This window comes from Meles meles, chromosome 4 (genome assembly GCF_922984935.1).
Source record: "Meles meles chromosome 4, mMelMel3.1 paternal haplotype, whole genome shotgun sequence".
Classification (NCBI taxonomy): Eukaryota; Metazoa; Chordata; class Mammalia; order Carnivora; family Mustelidae; genus Meles; species Meles meles.
Window position 1 is genome coordinate 63,669,185 of NC_060069.1, and position 19,603 is coordinate 63,688,787.

At 37.0% G+C, this 19,603-nt stretch overlaps 1 protein-coding gene and 1 pseudogene across 3 annotated transcripts in view; both read right to left on the reverse strand.

Annotated features, from left to right (window-relative positions):
* NAALADL2 (N-acetylated alpha-linked acidic dipeptidase like 2) overlaps positions 1–19,603 on the reverse strand; it is a 1,427,879-nt gene that overhangs the window by 925,558 nt on the left and 482,718 nt on the right. The gene's annotated exons all lie outside the window — the stretch shown is intronic.
* Positions 209–18,548, reverse strand: LOC123939995 (annotated as a pseudogene).

Genomic DNA, 19,603 nt, shown 5'->3' on the forward strand with positions numbered 1-19,603 from the left:
CTAGGATTGTTAGTAAGGTGCAGGAACGTTTGATTATAGAGGAAATGGGTGGGTTTTAGCATTTACTTGCCTAGTAAACAATACCAAATCCTAGAATGCTAAACCAAAGTAACTGTGTCACTCAAACATATAGAGAACTCATAAACATGAAATTGATAAGAATAAATTATTTGAGATTCTTACTAAGTTGGTACCATATCATCCAATATCATATTCTAAGATCTTGTTCATCATCATCATCATCATCATTATCATTCAATGCAACTTGAAATGAGAGCTTTTCATGTACTGGATACATGTTGCCTATTAGAGATACAAGTCAAATAAGATACAGGCCAGAGTCTTGAGAAGCTCATAGATAAATGGAATTACCTATTTTACATTGCTCTGAAAGACTAGATTTAAATTAGGGATTGTAATTATACATTTAAAAAAAAATTATACATTGTACTCCCTATAGGCTCAAAAGGGTACTAAGCATCCCTCTATACATATAAACATTTTATATATACATTATATATGTATATATAAAATTATGTGATGATGATGATGAAAAATTACTCTAGCAATGATCATTTTAACTTTTTTAGCCAGGTACCACTTAATCCCATTCTTGGACTACCTATAAATTTCCCTCTAAAATATATTCAATTAATTTTCTGGAAATACTGTACTCTTCCAGCTAGAAGTAATTTTGTAATATATCCATGCACTTCTGATCTTATCAGTGAGATGTATGTTTGTCAAAATCAATTTTTATTTATTATTAAAACACTTATTTGCCACTGTATAAAATATTGTAATTATGCAACTTAATTTCTACAAATACTAATAAAAGATGAGTACAAAAAGTAGTCGACTTAGGGCGCCTGGGTGGCTCAGTGGGTTAAAGCCTCTGCCTTCGGCTCAGGTCACGATCCCGGGGTCCTGGGATTGAGCCCCGTGTGGGGCTCTCTGCTCTGCAGCGAGCCTGCTTCCCCCTGGCTCTGTCTGCTTCTCTACCTACTTGTGATCTCTGTCTGTCAAATAAATAAATCTTTAAGAAAAAAAAAAGTAGTTGACTCTATGAAAATTAGGTCAAGACTTTTAGAAAAACTCAGAAAAGACAAGTCAGTTAAAGATAGGAGCGGCAGATACTGCTGCTTTGCTAACCCAGCACCCTTTCCCAAACCATTCTTTTTTTTTTTTTTTTTTTAAAGATTTTATTTATTTATTTGACAGAGAGAGATCACAAGTAGGCAGAGAGGCAAGCAGAGAGAGTGAGAGGGAAGCAGGCTCCCTGCCGAGCAGAGAGCCCGATGCGGGACTCGATCCCAGGACGCCGAGATCATGACCCCAGCCGAAGGCAGTGGCCTAAACCACTGAGCCACCCAGGCGCCCCCCCAAACCATTCTTCATTCTGAGACTTCATAGGGTTGGAGTCAGCTAAAATACTAGCACATTGATGTAGTCATCTGGCACCATTCTGGCCAATGAGACATAAAGATTCATAAATTGGTGGCAAGTGAGAAAAATTTGCTTTCCTCATAAAGAGGGCAAATGTCTCCAGAACACGATTCTAATGTTGGGACCTGTGACACTCATTTATGACTGATTGCAGGGGCAAGTCCAGGAGAAGTTAAGAGAGAATGTGACTATTCTAATTTCACCCATCACTTACCTCCAGACTTCTTATTTAATAAGACAAAGGAAAGAAGGAATGAATGAAGGGAAAAAAGGAAAGATGGATAGAGGGAAAGAAGAGACAAGGAGGAAATTTATGTTAAGCCATAGGAAGAGTTGTTTGACTATTTGCAACTAAAGTATTCTGATACCCAGTAGTGGTTAGGGAAAACAAGGAGGGAGGATCCAGAAGCATTTTTCATTCTGGTTGCTTCAAAATTTTCTTGAGTTACGTCTCACTATGAAATTAACAAAACTGCAAATGATTGGAATGTGACTATTGCAAGGAAGATAGGATATATGGAAATCCAATCAATGGACCCCAAATATTAGTAAATAAATGTTCACTGATTCATATAGATTGATACATAGATATAAAATTTAGGTATATATGCATCATTTTTAAAGATTTCTCACTTCAAATGACTTTCCCAATAAATCAACAAATGCCCTCAGTGAAAAAATTGAATAAAAGAGCTTCCACTACATTTTAGGGAAAGAAAAATCAGTCAAAATGTCAGCAAGATTCTAAAATCAATGCCAAAATGTGAACATTTGTGTATTTTCATCTCAAATTTTGGTAAAGTTGTAAACAGATAAAGTGGAAGAAGGAAAAATGAAAGTCTGGAAATAAAAATTGAAATTAATGATTTTCAAATGGTAGATTAAGTGAGATAATATGCAAACAAGTATTTAAAAAACTTTAGAACACTATAGATTATTGAGTTATTACTATTCAATTCTTAAGGAAGTTTAAGGAAACAATCATTTTTGTTGATGCCTATCAAACAAATTAGGGAGTATTTCCTGACTATTTTTTGGCTAATATCTACTGTTTTAGAGTACTAGAATTTAGAGTTAGAATTAAGGGTTGAAGGGTCTAGCCCAACTGTGCAGTTATAGCAGAAGGCTAGTATAAAACATACCTGCAGAGAGGATATAAAGCATTTGCTTTCATATTCTACAATAGGGATTTACCTTTTTAGTAAGTGGATTCCTTTTTGGGGAACATGAACAATTAGAAATAGCTTTTATATTATGCATACCTATCAACCTATAATTTCTGTTAGTCTCAGTTTTGCAATCAGAAGATAGAGGTAATTACATGGAGCACTGGGAGTGGTGCAAAAACAATGAATACTGTTACGCTGAAAAGAAATTAAAAAAAAGTGAAAAAAAAAGTCAAGGACAGGAGAAGGGAGTTGAAGGAAATTGGAAGGGGAGATGAACCATGAGAGACTATGGACTCTGAAAAACAACCTGACGGTTTTGAAGGGGCGGGAGGTGGGAGGTTGGGGGAACAAGGTGGTAGGTAATAGGGAGGGCACGTATTGCATGGAGCACTGGGTGTGGTGAAAAAACAATGAATACTGTTAGGCTGAAAAGAAATTAAAAAAAAAAGTCAAAAAAAAAAAAAGAAGGTAGAGGTAAGACTATTTCTTTATCCATTTGATAGCGTTCTCCATTCGTTCCCACCCACTTGCTCTCCAACTTTCTTATTTCCATGCAAGTTTTTGCTTTCTCTTGTGTTTTTGTTTTGTTTCATTTATTTAACATTTTTCACCTGAAATGTCTTTTTGATTAATTGCCACCAATGTTGCCCTGCTCTGGGGCATCTGTCAACATACTATAATAAGAATAATAAGTTTGGAGTTGACCACAGTATTTCCAAATCTAACTTATTAACTGACAGGTAAGTATCTTTTAAGGTTACAAAAACTACTTGGAAAGTCCAGACAAGTCTCTCTAGTATTTTCTTTAATATAGATATTTAACATGTATTAATCCAACCTAACATTATATTCACTTGATTCCCATATACCCTGCTACTCTTTTATGTATATGTTTAATCATGAGATCCTTCCCTTTTTGTCATTTTTAAATCTGAATTCAAATGTTCTGTATCAACATACTTTAACTGAACTCCCCTTTTATTTTATGTAATAATTACACTAGTAGATACTATTGGGGGGGAGCACTTAAAACAAGCCAGGATCCATTCTGGGTATTTTATGGATACATTTTCTCTAACCTACTCTACAATGAAACAAGGCAGGAATTATCATTTTGTTTTAAAGATGATTAAATGGAAGCTCAGTGAGTGAAATTATATAGATCAAAACACACATAAATACAAGATTATTCTATAATCTCTTTTGATATCTAATATCTCACTTTTCCAAAAAATATTTGAAAGAGGGTCCAAAGTGGTTTAGACATTTCTCTTATAGCCATGCTATACATGAGTGGTCAACAGGCTAAAAGCATCAGCATCACCTGGGCAGAATCCCAAGACCTACTGATCAGAATTCACATTTAAAGTAGATTCCAAGTGAGTCATGGCTATATCGGAGTTTGAGAGGCAATGTTTTAGAGACAACCTGTATCACCATCTTCTCGGATATCCATTTCCTTTCCAGAATAGAGGATCACTTGAGTGAACATTTCTAGTCACCTGTTCTAGTTTTCTAGTCTCTAGTTTTTGTTCTGGTCTACATATGGTTACATATAGGACACAGTTAAAGTCCATGCTTATGCGAGCTAAAATGTCTTAGCCTTTTAGATCTGTCCATACTCACTGATCTATACCCATAATGACTATTACAGATAAGTATATCAAATCAGTCCTCTCACCACCCACATCCTCTAGCATTTTGCCTTTCTAACTTGCCTGGAACGGTGTAATCCAGGCAGGATTGGACTTTGTATCTGGCTAGGTAACCCTTCAGGATCTACTTGGTAGACTCAGAGTTTCTTCCCCAAGAGGTCCCAAGGCCTAAAACCAAACTTGGAATAGGTGATGTCACTCGGTTTTATGTCAAAGCTATATTCTCCAAAGTAGTTTGTCTGAAGACAATGTGTCTATATTTCAGAAAAAATTATTAGGAACACAGACATTAATAAAACTTATATTGCAAAGCCCACTTGATGGCTGGTAACTTCTATATCTTTTAGTGAGAGGGTGAGTTTTAGGTGTTGCTAAAACTAGGAGAGTGCTCACATTCTCCCATTGCTACTAGCGTAGAGTACTACAGAAACAGGACTCATGTATTTCTGAGAAACTCTATCAAAGAGTATTATCTCAGATAATTCATCACACATATAGTTTGGGAATGTTTGAAATTCTCCAAATTATCTGAAATGAAAAGTCCCTGATACTTATTATTTGCCATATGATTGGTATGAACTTAGAAGTGAACACCCTCACTTCTAAGATATACTTTGATAATTTACATTTTCACAACTGACACTTTCAACTCCTGGCCATTGTATCAAGCATGAGATTATAGATTTAAATTAAAAAAAAATCATCAAATTGGTTTCACTTTTATAACAAAAGGAATGTGTCAGTGTGATCTGGCTGAATAGGTGAGAGACAAATACAGCATAATGAGACAAGACTTAGAAAACTCAGCAACAACATCAAGCATAATAACATCTGCATTATAGGGATACCAGAAGGAAACGAGATAGAAGGGGGCAGGGGACAGAAATGCATTTGAAGAAATAACAGCTGAAAACTTCCTCGGAAGGGAAACAGAGATCCAGATTTAGGAGGCACAGAGATCCCCTAACAAATTCAACCAAAGGAGGTCCACACCAAGACACATAGCAATTAAAATGGCAATAAATACCGATAAAGAATTTTAAAGGGTGAAAGAGAGGAAAAAAAAAAAAAAAAAAGTTACATACAAAGGAAACCACTTTAGGTTATCAGCCAATTTTTCAGCAGAAACATTGCAGGCCAGAATAAAGTGGCATAACATATTCAAAGTGCTACATGGGAAAAAATTTGCAGCCAAGAATACTCTATCCAGCAAGGTTATCATTCAGAATAGAAGGAGAGATCAAAAGTTTACCAACAAAAGTTAGAAGAATTCATGACCAGGGATGCCTGAGTGGCTCAGTTGGTTAAGCATCTGCCTTTGGCTCAGGTCATGATCCCAAGGTCCTGGGATCAAGTCCCACATCCAGCTCCTTGCTCAGTGGGGAGCCTGCTTCTCTCTCTGCCTGCCACTCTACCTGTCTGTGCACATGCTTTCTCTAACAAATAAAGAAATATTCTTAAAAAAAAAAATCAAGACTACTAAACCAGTCCTACAAGAAATATAAGGGGTACTATATGAGTGTGTGTGTTGGGTGGGGGGGAGAGTAAGAAAAAAAGAAGTACAAAAGCAAGAAAATTAAATATATCTGGGGGAAAAAAAAGTCAAGAGAAGAATAAAATAAAAGAAAGTAAAATATGGTACCAAATATCTGAAATGTAGAAGGGAGAGGAATAAAGAATGGTTTCAAAATTAAGCAACCACCAAACTTATGTATGCTGCTATACACAAAAGATGTCATAAAAGAACTAAATGGCAATCACAAATCAAAAATCAGTAATAGATATGCAAAAAATGAAGAGTAAGAAATCCAAGTATTTTGCTAAAGAAAACCAACTAATCACAAGAGACCAAGAAAAGAAAGGAATAGAAAGGAACTACAAAAACACAAAACAAGTAAAAATTGGCGATAAATACATAGAATCAAAAACTTTTTTGACTATAAGTGGATAAAATGCTCCAATCAAAAGACATATTATGGCAGGAAGGATAAAAAACAAAAAACAAACATGAGACCTATCTATGTGCTGTCTAAAAAAGACTCATTTCAACCCTAAAGACCCATGCAGATTACAAGTGACAAGATGAAGAAACATGTGTCATGCAAATGGAGTAAGAAGGAAGCTGGAGTAGCAATATGTATATGGGACAAAAAGGACTTTTAGAAAAAGGCTGTACCAAGGGACAAAAAGGGACACTATATAATCATAAATGGTAAAATCCAACAAGATATAATAACTATAAATATTTTTTTTACTGAACATGGGAGCACCCAAATATATACAGCAATTAGTAACAAACATATAAGAAACAATCAATAGTAATACAATAATAGTAGGGGATGTCAACATCAATGGATGCATCATTAAACAGAAAATCAACATAGAGACAGTAGCTTTGAACAGCACATTGTACCAGGTGGATCTAACAGATAGAGTCAGAACATTCCATCCTAAAACAACAAAATACACATTTTTTCCTAGTGCACATAGGACCTTTTCTAGAACAATTCACATACCAGGCCACAAAACAAGTCTCAACAAATTCAAACAGATCAAAGTCATACTATGCATCTTTTCTGACCACAGTGTTATGAAACTAGAAATTAATCACAAGTTCAATATCATGTTACTAAACAATTAATGTATCAACCAAGAAAGCAAAGAGGAAATTAAAAAATACAGGGTGAAAAATAAAAATGAAAACACAATGACCCAGAATCATTGAAATGCAGCAAAAGGTGTTATAAGCTTCATTCTACAAAGTCAACATTACTTTGATACCAAAAGCAGATAAAGACAATACCAAGGGCACCTGGGTGGCTCAGTGGGTTAAAGCCTCTGTCTTCAGCTCAGATCATGATCCCAGCATCCTGGGATCAAGCCCCGCATCGGGCTCTCTGCTCAGCAGGGAGCCTGCTTCCCTTCCTCTCTCTCTGCCTGCTCTTTGCCTACTTTTGATCTCTCTCTCTGTCAAATAAATGGATAAAATCTTTTTAAAAAAAATACCAAAAAAAAAAAAAAAGGGAAACTACAGGCCAACAACTCTGATGAACATAGATGCAAAAATCCTCAATAAAATACTAGCAAATGGAACACAATAACACATTGAAACATCATTCACCATGATCAAGTGGGATTTATTTGTGAGATGCAAGGTTGATTCAATATTCTCAAGTCAATCAATGTGATACATCACATCAATAAAAGAAGGGACAAAAAGCATATGATCATTTCAATAGATGCAGAAAAAGCATTTAAAAAAATATAACATCCTTTCATCATAAAAACCCTCTAACAATTTAGGATTAGAGGAAACATACCTCAACATAATAAAGGGCATATGTGAAAAAGCCACAGCTAACATCATACACAATGGTGACAAAATTAGCATTTCTCCTAACACTGTCGATGTCCACTCTCACCACTTTTATTAAACATAGTACTGAGTGTCCTAACCACAGCTATTAGACAAGAGGAAGAAAAAAAAAGCATCCAAATTGGTAAGGAATAAGTAAATCTTTCACTATTTGCAGATGATGTGTGTATATGTATATACACACACAAAAAAACCCCTGAAGTCTCTACCAAAAAAACTACTATATTTGATAAATGAATTCAGTAAGTTTGCAGGATACAAAATCAATATAAGAAATTAACTGCATTTTTATATGCTAATAATGAAGCAACAGAAAGTAAGAAAGCAATCATATTTACAATCATACCAAAGATAGTAAAATACCTAGGAATAAACTTAACCAAGGAAGTTACAGACCTGTACTCTAAAAACTATAAAACACTGATTAAAAACATTAAAGATGGCAGAAACATTTAGAAAGATATTCCCTGTTAATGGATTGGAAAAATAAACGTTAAAATGTTCCTATTACCCAAATCAATCTACAGATTAAATGTAATTCCTATCAAAATAGCGACATTTTTCACAGAACTAGAACAAAAAATCCTAAAATTTGTATGGAACCACAGAGGACTCAGAATAGCCAAAACAATCTTGAAAAAGAAAAACTAAGGTGGCGGTATCAGAATTTCAGGTTTCAAGTTACAATATAAAGCTGTAGTAATAAACACAATATGGCACTGGCACAAAACAATTTTTTGTATTCCATTCTATAAATGGAATTTATTCTATAAATGGAATAGAATTGAAAGCCCAGGAAAAAGCCCCCCAATTATATGGTCAATTAAACTTTAACAAAGGAGGCAGGGACAACTGGGTGGCTCAGTTGGTTAACCATCTGCCTTTGGCTCAGGTTGTGATCCCAGGGGCCTGGGATCGAGTCCTGCATTGGGCTTCTTGCTCAGCCAGGAGACTGCTTCTCCCTCTGCCTGCCACTCCCCCTGGTTGTGCTTTCTCTCACTCACTCTTCCCTCTCTCTCTGTCTCTGACAAATAAATAAAATAAAATCTTTAAAACCAAAGAAAGCAAAACAAAACAAATGAGGCAAGAATGTGCAATGGGAAAGTCAATCTCTTCAACAAATGGTGTTGGGAGAACTGGACAGCTGCATGCAAAAGAATGGAACTGGATGACTGGCTTACAGCATACACAAAGATAAACACAAAATGGACTAAGGGTCTAAATGTGCAAGACAACACTATAAAAATCCCAGAAGAGAGCATTGGTAGTAATTTCTCTGACATTGACCATAGCAATCTTTTTTCTAGATAGGTTTCCTGAGACCAAGTAAAAAAAGCAAAAATAAACTATTCGTATTTCATCAAAATTAAAAAGTTATGCTGGTGAAGGAAACAGTAAAATGAAAAGGCAACCTAATGAATGGGGGAATATATTTGCAAATGACATCTCTGATAAAGGGTTAGTATCTAAAATATACAAAGAATTATATAACTCAACATCCCTCCCAAAAGAAGTAATTTAATTAAAAAATGAGAATACATAAATAGACATTTCTCCAAAGAAGAGGTACAAATGATAAAACGGACACATGAAAAGATGCTCAATATCACTCATCATCCCGGAAATCCAAATCAGAACCACAATGAGATATCACCTCACACCTGTTAGAATGGTTAAAATCAAAACCACAAAGAACAGTAAGTGTTGGAGAGGATGTGGAAAAACAGGAATTCTCATGCACTCTTCCTAGGAGTATAAATTGGTGCAGCCAATGTGGAAAAAAGTATGGAGGTACTTCAAAAACCAAAAATAGGGGTACCTGGCTGGCTTAGTCAGTAAGCATAAAATTCTTGATCTTGGGGTTGTGAGTCTTTACTGGGTATAAAGATAACTTCAAAATAGAATCTTAAAAAAAAAAAAGTTAAAAATAGAACTACCTTAAGATCCTGTAATTGCACTACTGGGTATTTACCCAAAAAATACAAAAGCACTAATCAAAGTGATATATGCACCCTGATGTTTATAGCAGCATTACTTACAATAGTCAAATTATGGCAGCAATCCAAGTGTCCCTTGATAGATGAGTGGATAAAGAAGATGTGTGTGTCTGTGTGTGTATTATTCAGCCATCATAAAGAATAAAATTTTGCCATTTCCAACAACAGGGATGAAGCTAGAAAGTATAATTGTAAGTGAAATGAGTCAGTCAGAGAAAAATAAATACCTTATGACTTCACTTACATGCAGAATTTAAAAAATTTAAAAAACAAAACAGACAAGCAAAGGGAAAAAAGAGAGGGAGAGACAAACCAAGAAACAGACTTTTAACTATAGAGAAAAAACTGATGGTTACCTTCTCGAAATGTGCATGCTTTCATTTATCCTAGCAACCACTGTGCTGCATTTATTTACTAGTTTGGTAGGCAAATACTTTTTTTTTATTTTAGTTTCTATTTCTTGTAGATTTTTTTAAAATATTTTATTTATTTGATAGAGAGATCACAAGTAGGCAGAGAGGCAGGCAGAGAGAGAGGGGGAAGCAGGGTCCCTGCTGAGCAGAGAGCTCGATGTGGGGCTCGAACCCAGGACTGAGACTGTGACCTGAGGTGAAGGCAGAGGCTTAACACTCTGAGCCACCCAGGTGCCCCTATTTCTTGTAGACTAAAAATTAACACCTTAAAGAATGTAAAATTATTTTAGAAAACTAAAAGTTAATATCCCAATTCCAAAATAATTCCAAAATAACCAGTACTGTAATTCTACCTTTGTCCATTTGATCTATAATAGCATCCAATTTTGGGTAATTTATTAAATTCCACTAAGTTGACTGTTTTTTGCCAGTTACATAACATTTTATTTGCTGCTTTCTTGTAAATGCTTTAATATCTGGTTGAACTAGTTTTACAGTTTCATCAATATTTTCTTTACCCTATATATTTTCTTTAATAGTACTATTTGGTGGGTTTTTTTGGTCCTGAAACTTCTAAAAAACTACTTACTTTTTTATCAAAATTAAATATATAAAATTAGTGTTTAACATTTTATTTAAAGAACCTATACATATCTTGCTAAGTTTATTTCCAAATTGTTAACTTTGTTATTGTTTTTAGAATTTTTTTTTTTTGAACATAAAGATGGCAGGAACAGATTTTAGGAGTCAAGACGGCGGAGAAGTAACAGGCTGAGACTACATCAGGTAGCAGGAGATCAGCTTGATAGCTTATCTAAACATTGCAAACACCTACAAATCCAATGGGAGATCAAAGAGAAGAAGAACAGCAATTCTAGAAACAGAAAATCAACCACTTTCTGAAAGGTAGGACTGGCGGAGAAGTGAATCTAAAACGACGGGAAGATAGACCGCGGGGGGAGGGGCCAGCTCCGGGCAAGCGGCGGAGGAACGGAGCACAAAATCAGGACTTTTAAAAGTCTGTTCCACTGAGGGACATTGCTCCAGAGGCTAAACCAGGGTGAAGCCCACGCGGGGTCAGCGTGGCCCCAGGTCCCGCAGGGTCACAGAAGGATCGGGGGGTGTCGGAGTGTCGCAGAGCTCGCAGGTATTAGAACAGAGAAGCCGGCTGCAGAGACAGAGCCGAGGACTGAACTCTCAGCTCGGGGTTACCTTGAACTGGTCGCGGGTGGGGTGAGCTCGGAGCGCGGCTAGAGACTGGGATTACGGGAGTGATTGGGTGCTGTCCTCTGGGGGCGCACTGAGGAGTGGGGCCCCAGGCTCTCGGCTCCTCCGGGCCGGAGACTAGGAGGCCGCCATTTTCATTCCCGTTTTCCGGAACTCTACGGAAAGCGTTCAGGGAACAGAAGCTCCCAAAAGCAAACCCGAGCCGATTACTTAGTCCGGCCGCCGGTAAGGGCGGTGCAATCCCGCCTCGGGCAAAGACACTTGAGAGTCACTACAACAGGCCCCTCCCCCAGAAGATCAACAAACTATCCAGCCAGGACGAAGTTCATCTATCAAGGAAAGCAGGTTCAATTCTTAAGAGAGCAGCGCAATTCCAGAGGAGGAGAAAGCAAAGCACGGAACTCATGGCTTTCTCCCCATGATTCTTTAGTCTTGTGGCTAATTCAATTTTTTTTTTCTTTTTTCAATTTTTTTTCTTTTTCTTTTTTCTTCTTCTGCTAAATTTTTTAAAACTTTTACCCTTTTCTTTTTTAACGTTTTTTGACTAGTTTATCTAAATATATATATTTTATCTTTCTTTTTTATATTTTTTCTTTATTTGTTTTAAGTTTTTAATTTTTTTCTTTTTTTTTCTGAACCTCTTTTTATCCCCTTTCTACCCCCAACAATTTGGGGTCTCTTCTGATTTGATTAAAGTGCATTTTTCTGGGGTCTTTGCCACCCTTTTAGTATTTTTTTTTTTAAAGATTTTATTTATTTATTTGAAAGACAGAAACCACAAGTAGGCAGAGAGGCAAGCAGAGAGAGAGGAGGAAGCAGGCTCCCTGCCGAGCAGAGAGCCTGATGCGGGGCTCGATCCCAGGATCCTGGGATCATGACCTGAGCCAAAGGCAGAGGCTTTAACCCACTGAGCCACCCAGGCGCCCAACCCTTTTAGTATTTTATTTGCTCCTTCATATCCTCTTATCTGGACAAAATGACAAGGCGGAAAAAGTCACCACAAACAAAAGAACAAGAGACAGTACCGAAGGCTAGGGACCTAATCAACACTGACATTGGTAATATGTCAGATCAAGAGTTCAGAATGACGATTCTGAACGTTCTAGCCGGGCTCGAAAAAGGCATGGAAGATATTAGAGAAACCCTCTCTGGAGATATAAAAGCCATTTCTGGAGAAATAAAAGAACTAAAATCTAACCAAGTAGAAATCAAAAAAGCTATTAATGAGGTGCAATAAAAAATGGAGGCTCTCACTGCTAGGATCAATGAGGCAGAAGAAAGAATTAGTGATATAGAAGACCAAATGACAGAGAATAAAGAAGCCGAGCAAAAGAGAGACAAACAGCTATTGGACCATGAGGGGAGAATTCAAGAGATAAGTGAAACCATAAGACGAAACAACATTAGAATAATTGGGATTCCAGAAGAAGAAGAAATAGAGAGGGGAGCAGAAGGTCTATTGGAGAGAAATATTGGAGAGAATTTCCCTAATATGGCAAAGGGAACAAGCATCAAAATCCAGGAGATGCAGAGAACCCCCCTCAAAGTCAACAAGAATAGGTCCACACTCCGTCACCTAATAGTAAAATTTACAAGTCTTAGTGACAAAGAGAAAATCCTGAAAGCAGCCTGGGAAAAGAAGTCTATAACATACAATGGTAAAAATATTAGATTGGCAGCAGACTTATCCACAGAGACCTGGCAGGCCAGAAAGAGCTGGCATGATATATTCAGAGCACTAAACGAGAAAAACATGCAGCCAAGAATACTCTATCCAGCTAGGCTATCATTGAAAATAGAAGGAGAGATAAAAAGCTTCCAGGACAAACAAAAACTGAAAGAATTTGCAAACATCAAACCAGCTCTATAGGAAATATTGAAAGGGGTCGTCTAAGCAAAGAGAGAGCCAAAAGTAGTAGATCAGAAAGGTGCAGAAACAATATACAGTAACAGTCACCTTACAGACTAATAATGGCACTAAATTCATATCTCTCAATAGTTACCCTGAATGTTAATGGGCTAAATGCCCCAATCAAAAGACACAGGGTATCAGAATGGATAAAAAAACAAAACCCATCAGAATGTTGCCTACAAGAAACTCATTTTAGACGCGAAGACACCTCCAGATTTAAAGTGAGGGGGTGGAAAACAATTTACCATGCTAATGGGCATCAGAAGAAAGCTGGGGTGGCAATCCTTCTATCAGATCAATTAGATTTTAAGCCAAAGATTATAATAATAGATGAGGAAGGACACTATATCCTATTCAAAGGGTCTGTCCAACAAGAAGATCTAACAATTTTAAATATCTATGCCCCTAACGTGGGAGCAGCCAACTATATCAACCAATTAATAACAAAATCAAAGAAACACATCAATAATAATACAATAATAGTAGGGGACTTTAACACTCCCCTCACTGAAATGGACAGATCATCCAAGCAAAAGACCAACAAGGAAATAAAGGCCTTAAATGACACACTGGACCAGACGGACATCACAGATATTTTCAGAACATTTCATCCCAAAGCAACAGAATACACATTCTTCTCTAGTGCACATGGAACCTTCTCCAGAATAGATCACATCCTGGGTCACAAATCAGGTCTCAACTGGTATCAAAAGATTGGGATCATTCCCTGCATATTTTCAGACCACAATGCTCTGAAGCTAGAACTCAATCACAAGAGGAAAGCTGGAAAGAACCCAAATACATGGAGACTAAACAGCATCCTTCTAAAGAATGAATGGGTTAACCAGGAAATTAAAGAAGAATTGAAAAAATTCATGGAAACAAATGATAATTAAAACACAACAGTTCAAAATCTGTGGGACACAGCAAAGGCAGTCCTGAGAGGAAAATATATAGCGGTACAAGCCTTTCTCAAGAAACAAGAAAGGTCTCAAGTACACAACCTAACCCTACGCGTAAAGGAGCTGGAGAAAGAACAAGAAAGAAACCCTAAACCCAGCAGGAGAAGAGAAATCATAAAGATCAGAGCAGAAATCAATGAAATAGAAACCAAAAAAACAAAGAAAAAATCAATGAAACCAGGAGCTGGTTCTTTGAAAGAATCAATAAGATTGATAAACCCCTGGCCAGACTCATCAAAAAGAAAAGAGAAAGGACCCAAATAAATAAAATCATGAATGAAAGAGGAGAGATCACAACTAACACCAAAGAAATACAGACAATTATAAGAACTTACTATGAGCAACTCTACGCCAACAAATTGGACAATCTGGAAGAAATGGATGCATTCCTAGAGACATATAAACTACCACAACTGAACCAGGAAGAAATAGAAAACCTGAACAGGCCCATAACCAGTAAGGAGATTGAAACAGTCATCAAAAATCTCCAAACAAACAAAAGCCCAGGGCCAGACGGCTTCCCAGGGGAATTCTACCAAACATTTAAAGAAGAACTCATTCCTATTCTCCTGAAACTGTTCCAAAAAATAGAAATGGAAGGAAAACTTCCAAACTCATTTTATGAGGCCAGCATCACCTTGATCCCAAAACCAGACAAGGATCCCACCGAAAAAGAGAACTACAGACCAATATCCTTGATGAACACAGATGCAAAACTTCTCACCAAAATACTAGCCAATAGGATTCAACAGTACATTAAAAGGATTATTCACCACGACCAAGTGGGATTTATTCCACTGCTATTCAACATAGTACTAGAAGTCCTAGCCTCAACAATCAGACAACAAAAGGAAATTAAAGGCATCCAAATCGGCAAAGAAGAAGTCAAACTATCACTCTTTGCAGATGATATGATACTATATGTGGAAAACCCAAAAGGCTCCACTCCCAAACTACTAGAACTTGTACAGGAATTCAGTAAAGTCTCAGGATATAAAAATCAATGCACAGAAATCAGTTGCATTTCTGTACACCAACAACAAGACAGAAGAAAGAGAAATTAAGGAGTCAATCCCATTTACAATTGCACCCAAAACTATAAGATAACTAGGAATAAACCTAACCAAAGAGGCTAAGAATCTATACGCAGAAAATTATAAAGTACTCTTTAAAGAAATTGAGGAAGACACAAAGAAATGGAAAAATATTCCATGCTCCTGGATTGGAAGAATAAATATTGTGAAAATGTCTATGCTACCTAAAGCAATCTACACATTTAATGCAGTCCCTATGAAAATACCATCCATTTTGTTCAAAGAAATGGAACAAATAATCCTAAAATTTATATGGAACCAGAAAAGACCTCAAATAGCCAAAGGAATATTGAAAAAGAAAGCCAAAGTTGGTGGCATCACAATTCTGGACTTCAAGCTCTATTACAAAGCCATCATCATCAAGACAGCATGGTACTGGCACAAAAACAGACACATAGATCAGTGGAACAGAACAGAGAGCCCAGAAATCGACCCTCAACTCTATGGTCAACTAATCTTCGACAAAGCAGGAAAGAATGTCCAATGGAAAAAAGACAGCCTCTTCAATAAATGGTGCTGGGAAAATTGGACAGCCCATGCAGAAATATGAAATTGGACCACTTCCTTACACCACACATGAAAATAGACTCCAAATGGATGAAGGACCTCAATGTGAGAAAGGAATCCATCCAAATCCTTGAGGAGAACGCAGGCAGCAACCTCTTTGACCTCAGCCGCAGCAACATCTTCCTAGGAACATCGGCAAAGGCAAGGGAAGCAAGGACAAAAATGAACTATTGGGATTTCATCAAGATCAAAAGCTTTTGCACAGCAAAGGAAACAGTTAACAAAACCAAAAGACAACTGACAGAATGGGAGAAGATATTTGCAAATGACACATCAGATAAAGGGCTAGTATCCAAAATCTATAAGGAACTTAGCAAACTCAACACCCAAAAAACAAACAGTCCAATCAAGAAATGGGCAGAGGATATGAACAGACATTTCTGCAAAGAAGACATCCAGATGGCCAACAGACACATGAAAAAGTGCTCCACGTCACTCGGCATCAGGGAAACACAAATCAAAACCACAATGAGATATCACCTCACACCAGTCAGAATGGCTAAAATCAACAAGTCAGGAAATGACAGATGCTGGTGAGGATGTGGAGAAAGGGGCACCCTCCTCCACTGTTGGTGGGAATGCAAGCTGGTGCAACCACTCTGGAAAACAGCATGGAGGTTCCTCAAAAGGTTGAAAATAGAACTACCCTATGACCCAGCAATTGCACTACTGGGTATTTACCCTAAAGATACAAACATAGTGATCCGAAGGGGCACGTTTACCCGAATGTTTATAGCAGCAATGTCTACAATAGCCAAACTATGGAAAGAACCTAGATGTCCATCAACAGATAAATGGATAAAGAAGAGTTGGTATATATACACAATGGAATACTATGCAGCCATCAAAAGAAATGAAATCTTGCCATTTGCGACAACGTGGATGGAACTAGAGGGTATCATGCTTAGTGAAATAAGGCAATTGGAGAAAGACAACTATCATATGATCTCCCTGATATGAGGACATGGAGAAGCAACATGGGGGGTTAGGGGGATAGGAGAAGAATAAATGAAACAAGATGGGATTGGGAGGGAGACAAACCATAAATGACTCTTAATCTCACAAAACAAACTGGGGTTGCTGGGGGGAGGTGGGATTGGGAGAGGGGGAGGGGGTTATGGACATTGGGGAGGGTATGCGCTACCGTGAGTGCTGTGATGTGTGTAAATCTGGCAATTCACAGACCTGTACACCTGGGGGTAAAAATACATTATATGTTTATAAAAAAAAAAAAAATTGGAAGGCGAGGCGAACCATAAGAGACTATGGACTCTGAAAAACAACCTGAGGGTTTTGAAGGGTCAGGGGTGGGAGGTTGGGGGAAGAGGTGGTGGGTAATAGGGTGGGCACGTTTTGCATGGAGCACTGGGTGTTGTGCAAAAACAATGAATACTGTTATGCTGTAAAAATAAATAAATTTAAAATGAAAAAAAAAAAAGATGGCAGGAACATAGCAATGGCTCTGAATTTTCATTCTGTTGTTCTTTTTGAGACAACTATGTATATGTCTTGGGAGTTAGTAGGAAAAATTATGTTACATATAAATAATCGTACTTTTATCACCTTTCTTCCTATATATATTATTTCTCTTTCATATCTCATTTCCTTAAAAAATTATAAAGCAATTTTTCTTATTAATAGTAATAACAAGAGTCCCAGGTTAGTTCTTGCCCTTTGTATCTAGTATCTTTACAGTTTTAGTGTGTATCTTAATATGTCAAAAATATTTTACTACTCTTAATTTTATTAGGAATGATTATTAATATTACTAAATATTTATTCCAATAAGTGAAATATTACATTATAAAATTACTTCAATTAGTGGTATTATGGAATTCATTTATAATAATTTTAGTTTTCATTTACTGGTATTGCCCTGCAGTTTAATATTTGAGAGAGACATTCTTTTATGATAACAGAAAACATTCTTATTTTTTTACTTAATAGAAAAATAGTATCTCCTAGAGATAGTATCAGGTAAGTAATGATCAGAAAATACCTTTTTTTTTTTTTGACCAAAAAAAGGTATTTATTAAACAATTACCCACCACTAGATTTGACTCAGGCAAGCCAAATAGTGGCTGTCTCCACCTTCCTGATTTATTTTGAGCACTGAGGGCATCATTGTAGATCAAAGCCAAGGCCCCCAGGGAAGGTGACATATTCCTGGAAGTTTACCACCTGGTCCTTGCTTCCATCCAGGTCTCCCATCAGCTTTGCAATGTCAACATCCTGCAGCTTTGGGCCAATGGTGAGCTTTTCCTGGATCACTGCCTTTAGCTCCTTGCTCAGCCTGTTCTTGTCGACTCCCCTGCCTGAGTACTTACGGAAGATGGTCACGAGGAAGCCCGTGGCCTGATTCACGGGGCACGACCTGGCTGAGCTCTGGTCTTAGAGCATGCAGCCAGGGAAAAGTCAAAGGACCTATAAAATACTTTTGAACAACTGAATTCCCCAAGTGATTGATTTCTATATATAGAGATATTAAAGATATAATCTTTGGTTCTCTTATATTTACTTAGTAATTGTTGCTCACAAAATCAAGATAAAGCAGGAGTTAGTCAATATATAGTTACCTATAACCTACTGAATGATACATAAACAAATACCATCTGATATAATGTAATTTCTGGCAAGGATGTGGTGGCATATAAAGAATTTGGTCTTCACCACTTTGGTCCTTTCTTACCACTGCTTCCCAGGCAAATTACTTTCAGCCACACTGGGCATTTCATTATTCCCTTAACCACTGTACTCTTCCACATTTCTCTGTTTTTATTCACAATATGTCTTCATTCTGAAACATTCTTTCTACATAAAGCTATGCTTTTTATCTTTAAAGCCCTACCTTAATAGTTACTCCTTCCTTCATTGAGCTTCCTCAATGAAGATACTAGTTTCATATAGCCACTTTCTTTTTTTTTTTTTAGATTTTTTTTATTTATTTATTTGACAGAGAGAGAGAGAGACAGCACATAAGCAGGCAGAGAGGCAGGCAGAGAGAGAAGCAGGCTCCCCACTGAGCAGGGAGCCCGACTCAGGACTCCATCCCAGGACCCCGAGATCATGACCTGAGCTTAAGGCAGTGGCTTAACCAACTGAGCCACCCAGTTGCCCCTCATATACCCACTTTCATGCTAATTTTATTTACATGTCTTTGACAATAGATTTTGAACTTATCTAGGATGATAACAGTGTCTATTTATTTTGGTATCTCCTGGAGCCATGTAATAGGAGCTCATCTACTACTACTACTCAATAAATGAGTGATTTATGAGATTCTTCATCCTAAATTTACCCTGTCCCACACTGTAAATGGATTATATTTTCAACTAAAGAATGTCTAGTATAAAAGAAAAAAAAATATTCCCTTGTTCCTTCATTCATCTTCTGTTTTATTATACTACAATAGAATGTTAGTATTATTGTCTTGTTACAGACCATGTTCTAGAAAGTAATGATATAATATCTCAAGGACATTCATGATCTCTAGCTCATATACAGTATGAAATTGTGGCCTGGGCTCATATGGAGAATGCTGTAGTGAACTTCTCCCTATTCATTTCTTTTCAGAAACACTAAAGGGAAACTATCACACAGCCACACCTGAGCTGCCAGTCCCCAGAGAGACTTGCTTTTGCATTTGCAATAAACTGAAAGGAGACTTTTTCCACTGTGAAAAAAGAATGTCCTTTTACCCATTTGACAGAGATTTCTCACATAATCACATGGATGTTGTTCTTAGTTAAATACAGGTATACAAGAAGAAGAGAATTGTAAAATCA